The sequence below is a fragment of the Hyla sarda genome, chromosome 10, assembly GCF_029499605.1.
Source record: "Hyla sarda isolate aHylSar1 chromosome 10, aHylSar1.hap1, whole genome shotgun sequence".
NCBI classification, from domain to species: domain Eukaryota; kingdom Metazoa; phylum Chordata; class Amphibia; order Anura; family Hylidae; genus Hyla; species Hyla sarda.
The window spans coordinates 35,384,395-35,390,394 of NC_079198.1; the positions used below are offsets into that span (position 1 = coordinate 35,384,395).

The 6,000-nt window shown below is 43.6% G+C and overlaps 1 protein-coding gene across 3 annotated transcripts in view; it reads right to left on the reverse strand.

Moving 5' to 3' along the window:
- GRIK4 (glutamate ionotropic receptor kainate type subunit 4) overlaps nt 1-4,684 on the reverse strand; it is a 454,975-nt gene extending 450,291 nt beyond the window's left edge. The window contains exon 1 of one of the 3 annotated variants that reach the window (XM_056543987.1): nt 4,014-4,684. The gene's annotated coding sequence lies outside the window, so the exon portion shown is untranslated. Of the gene's footprint in view, nt 1-3,594; nt 3,619-4,013 lie in introns of those variants that run through there. The other 2 variants (XM_056543989.1, XM_056543988.1) reach the window with 2 other exon arrangements.
- Nucleotides 4,685-6,000: the final 1,316 nt, after the last annotated feature.

Here is a 6,000-nt window from a genome sequence, read left to right on the forward strand (position 1 = left end):
TTTATGGTCACTTTTTATATCATGAAAAGATTAATAAAAAGCGATCAAAAAGTCTGATCAAGGCACAAATGGTACCGCCAAAAACTTCAGATCACGGCACAAAAAATTAGCCCTCATAGTCCCCTGAACATGGAAAAATAAAAAAGTTATAGGGCTCAGAAAATGACAATTTTAAATGTATAAATTTTCCTCCATGTATTTATGATTTTTTTTGAGTAGTAATACAAAATCAAACCTATACAAGTAGGGTATCATTTTAACCGTATGGACCTAGAGAATAAAGAAAAGGTGTCATTTTTAGCGAAAAATGTACTACGTAGAAACGGAAGCCCCCAAAAGTTACAAAATGGCATTTTTTTTCAATTTTGTCGAACAATGATTTTTTTCCCGTTTCGCCGTAGATTTTTGGGTACAATGACTGATGTCATTACAAAGTAGAATTGCTGGCGCAAAAAATACGCCACAATACTGATTTTTAGGTACAAAATTGAAAGAGTTATGATTTTTTAAAGGTAAGGAGGAAAAAACGAAAGTGCAAAAAACGCCTGGTCCTTAAGGGATTAAGAAAAAAAACAGTATACGTTTTTAACTTTTCACTCCATTTTGAATAAAGTTCCACTTGTTTGATTGAAATTCCAAAAAAAAAAACTGTTAAAAGTCAAAAACCGTATGGTGAAAACCAGATGGAACCGTACGCACAAACGGTTCTGTATGGTTCCCATTGACTTGAAACCATTTAAGGGAACTGTATAGCAAAAACGTGGTGTGCATGCACCCGAAAAGAGCCATGTTTATGAGATTACACTTCTAATACCACCAGCTATACCTAGGATTAAAGGGGTACTCCGCCCCTTGACATCTTATCCCCTATCCAATGTAGAGGGGATAATATGTCCCAAGCTGCAGGACCCCCGTGATCTCGACTGCGGCACCCCAGACATCCGGTGCACGGAGTGAACTTCGCTCCGTGCCAGATGACTGGCGATACAGGGCGGAGGCTCTTGTTGTCACGGTCACGCCCCGCTTGTGACGTCACGGCCATGCCCCCTCAATGCAAGTCTATGGGAGGGGGCATGATGGGGCGGAGTACTCCTTTAATTCTTAGTAAATATTCAGGATGGGCTCACACTTATAATTTCCTCTACTTCTCTACGCAAAAATCATGGCAAAGTAATTTGAGGTAGATCAAAGTAGAATTTTCATGTTGAAATTCTGCCAGAAATCCTTTGGGATTCAAAGCCCCATTGATGTGAATAGAAGGTCCTGACAAGGATTATTTTCAGTGAGGAAATTCTTTAATGTGAACCCGAACCTTAGATGCCTCCGGACCCACCTGAAGAACCAAGCACAAAAATTTGTTGATCACAAAGGTATAATGGTTGTACATGTATATAAGTCAGCGCAGATCAGAGAGATGCACTTTTACCAAGTACCAATACCTCAGAATTACTGCTATCGGTGGTGGTCCCAACAACCAGCTCATCATTCCTGCAATTTCAATTCAAGAAATCCTAAAACTGGAAAACCCATTTCATACAGACGACCTGTTTCCTAACAGTTAATAGTGGAATAGAGACAAAATTACAGTAAGCTAGTGAAAGGCTCCCAAACTCTCAGTTCTGCAGAGAGCATTATAGGTATGTGTGCGATGCAGAGAGCATTATAGGTATGTGTACGATGCAGAGGGCATTATAGGTATGTGTACGATGCAGAGGGCATTATAGGTATGTGTATGATACAGAGGGCATTATAGGTATGTGTATGATGCAGAGGGCATTATAGGTATGTGTACGATGCAGAGGGTATTATAGGTATGTGTATGATACAGAGGGCATTATAGGTATGTGTATGATGCAGAGGGTATTATAGGTATGTGTACGATGCAGAGGGCATTATAGGTATGTGTATGATACAGAGGGCATTATAGGTATGTGTATGATGCAGAGGGCATTATAGGTATGTGTATGATGCAGAGGGCATTATAGGTATGTGTATGATGCAGAGGGCATTATAGGTATGTGTATGATACAGAGGGCATTATAGGTATGTGTATGATGCAGAGGGTATTATAGGTATGTGTATGATGCAGAGGGCATTATAGGTTTGTGTATGAGTTGTGAAGCCAACTACATGAACCTAGAGCAGTGTTTCCTAACCAGGGTGCCTCCAGCTGTTGCAAAACTACAACTCCCAGCATGCCCGGCAGCCAAAGGCTGGGAGTTGCAGTTTTGCAACAGCTGGAGGCACCCTGGTTGGGAAACACTGTCCTGGAGCAACATTGACAGAGCTCTTTTATCACTGTACAAACAGTACCTCACAGGGATATTCAAGGGGTAATAGTACCCAATAGCTTTTTTTTTTTTTTTTTCATATTTCCTGATTTAACATTTTCCCCTCTTCTAAAGACAAAGATATACGTATGTATCTTGAATAAAAATAACCTGGGATACCTGCTTTCCCAGTCTGCAGAATTGCATGTATATATATCACTGTGCACATTTATGTGTATATATATATATATATATATATATATACACACACACACACACACACACATGTAAACTGTGCACACACACACACACACACATATCTATCTATCTATATAAATACATACACTGTGCACATATATGTGTATCTATGTGTGTGTGTGTGTGTGAGTAATAGTTTTGCCCCCTTTGGGCTGTGTAGCCCCCCTAGCACTAGCACAAGGCAGATTAACATTTGGCCCTCCCCGTCTGCTATATAACAATCCAATAATCAGAATTTGTCTCCTAACAAAAGTCAGACCGGTGTCTGGAGCCATTGGTGGTGAGGCTGGCTTTTATTTCATTAGGATTTCTCCTCATGTACATAACATGTCCACTTCTGCTTAGTAACTAATGAGACGAGCATCAACCATTCTAGGGGGATAAGAAAACCCCACCACAAGCCTCGTCTGCAGCTGGTGCAGTTCTCCCTCGGCCTGTACACCTGCCGCCGCTCCTGTCACAGCAGAGCACAGAGAACACACATTCATAACCAGACACAGACTCATTACTCGCCGCTCAGGGGGGACAGCATTACCGCCAATAGCCCCTATTCTACCAATATACCGCCGCAAAGTCTACGCTGACCGCTACCTTGTAGGGATGGACACAGACGTTCCGGGGACGGCTACCTTATCCGCGCCTCATCTCTACCTTATCCGCACCTCATGTTCCTCACCCGTACCTCATCTCTACCTCATCCGTTCCTCACCCGTACCTCATCTCTACCTCATCCGTTCCTCATCCGTACCTCATCTCTACCTAACCCGCACCTCATCCCTACCTCATCTCTACCTAACCCGCACCTCATCTCTACCTCACCGTCCCTCATCTCTACCTCACCGTCCCTCATCTCTACCTAACCCGCACCTCATCTCTACCTCACCCGTCCCTCATCTCTACCTCAGCCGTCCCTCATCCCTACCTCACCCGTCCCTCATCCTACAATCACTACGTTGTCCTTAATGTTAACACGTTAACTCCCCGGGAAGATTTGCGCAGCTGATTCCGATGATGCAGCATTGCATTATGCACAAATAGCCTTTTACATAATAAATATGATCCACACCATTGATTTCAGATGGAGGAAGTGATCACGTTAACCCCTTGTGTACCTGAAGGTTCCTTTTTCCGCCGTCTGACAAGTGACAGGTCTTAACGTCACTCCATGAGGAGCAGCTATTCTATGGAGAACACGTTTATACGGGGGGAGGAGGAGGACTACACATGTAAGCAGAACTTAGGACGTGTCTATCAGAAAAGCAGGTCTAGAATGGGTTAACCGTGAGGTTGTGGAGCGGCGGACGGAATGACTGATCGGCTTCTGGTACCTCTATTTGTCTTTTTTTTTTAAACAGCTTTTGTTTTATGCAGCTGATCATAGGAAGAATACAACATATCCACAGAGAACAGCAAAATGCTTATCTATAAATGAACAAATGATCTATACACAGAGAAGAATGAGTAGATAATGTGGACTTCTTTTACCTTCAGTAATACGAGCTCAGCGCATGTTTCCTTCCCCGGGCGGTGAGTGCTTTGACTTGTTCTTCGGATTTCCTCTGAAGTCTCGTCTAATAATAAGAGGGGTTTGTGGTGAAGCGGGGGGATAGTCCGGGTCTTCCCTTTCCTTCTCTTCCATGCTTCATTCTTTTGCCCCTGGTGTCATGTTACAGACGTAGCCTCCTAAATGCAGCAGCAGCAGCAGTCCAGGCACCTCTGGGGGTAATGCAGAGGGTGAGAGGAGACAATGACACAGAGTTGTGTCTTCCTTCTGGATTATCCACTAACACAGAGGCAGTGCAGAGAAGAAGAGACATGAAGAAGGGAGGATGCGATGGAGAGGAGCACAGGGGCTGTGGAAAAGGGAGCTATGGAGAAGGAGGGATTATGTGGAAGAAGGGATTGCAAAAGGAGGGGTGAGAGAGACTGTGGGGTCAGAGAAAGAAATGGAGTTGATGGAAACAGTAGAACTGGCTGGAAAAATGACGTAAGACAAAAATAAGGGACAAAACAGTGAACTGTAAGTGCAAACTGATGTGGAATCAATACAGACTGAGCGAAGCTCCACCTATATAGGATATATTCTAGGACTGCATAAATAGCAATTACTTAAGACAATGTCTGGTAATAAGGGGCCATAAAACAACCGGTGTCTGACCATGATATTATATAAACTGTCCCCAGCTAAATAGAGGGATTAAAATAATGATATATCTAGTAAAGTGATTTTTCTTCATTATTCAAGGGGGTTTTCTGTCTTGTAAAGTAGTCCCCTAACCACAGGATGATAGGGGCAAACTATCTCATTGGGAGGGGGGGGGGGGGCGCTGGGTGAAAAGTGGGTACCCCTGTCATCTTAAAAACAGGAAACCCATTCATTCTCTATGGGAGCTGTGGAGACAGCCGGACACTGTACTCGGCTATGTTTGGCAGCTCCCATAAAGAATAAATAAAGCGGCAGATGTGTAAACTCTGGCTCCATTCTATTCTGAGACTTGGATCCTGTTCTGAAGATTAGGTAGGTCTACCTCATCCTGTGGGTAGGGATAACTTTATAGGATGGGAAAACCCTATAAAGAAGTTATCCAGGATTAGAAAAACAGAGCTGGCTTCTTCAGGGAAAAAAACAGCACCCACCACACCTGTCCTTAGGTTGTGTGTGGTATTACAGCTTAGTTCCATTAAAGTAAATTAAGCTAAATTGTATTACCACACAGGGCTGGTTTTAGGCTTAGCGTGGCCCTGGGCAAAATCAAAAGTGGGGCCCCAAAAGTTGTAATAGTGTACTAACCAGATTTGCACATTTTTTGGTCACTTCAAATAGCAAAGCTATTAAAAAGCCCCAACAAAAATGGTACCAATAAAAACTACAAATCACAGCGCAAAAAATGAGTCCTCATACATCCCCATATTCAGAAAAATAAAAGAGTTATAGGGATCAGAATAGTACAATTTTATATTTTTGGATAGTTTCCCCACATTAGGTTGGCAGTATAGTTCCCCACATTAGGTTGGCAGTATAGTTCCCCCACATTAGGTTGGCAGTATAGGTCCCCCCACATTAGGTTGTATTTCCCCCACATTAGGTTGCCAGTATAGGTCCCCCCACATTAGGCTGGCAGTATAGGGTCCCCCCACATTAGGTTGGCAGTATAGGTCCCCCCACATTAGGCTGGCAGTATAGGGTCCCTCCCACATTAGGTTGGCAGTATAGTTCCCCCACATTAGGCTGTAGTTCCCCCACATTTTGTTGGCAGTGTAGTTCCGCCACATTAGGTTGGCAGTATAGCTCCTCCACAGACATACAGCCTTCAGCCATATACAGTGTATGGCTTGAGGCTGTATGCCTGTGTACTGCCCCACTTCAGTGCTCTGTCCACCACTCCTCCAGTCAGGGGTCACAATCTACTGCTATGGCCTATCGACCATAGCAATAGGTCCTGGGACTGGAGGAGTGTTGGTAGGAGCACTG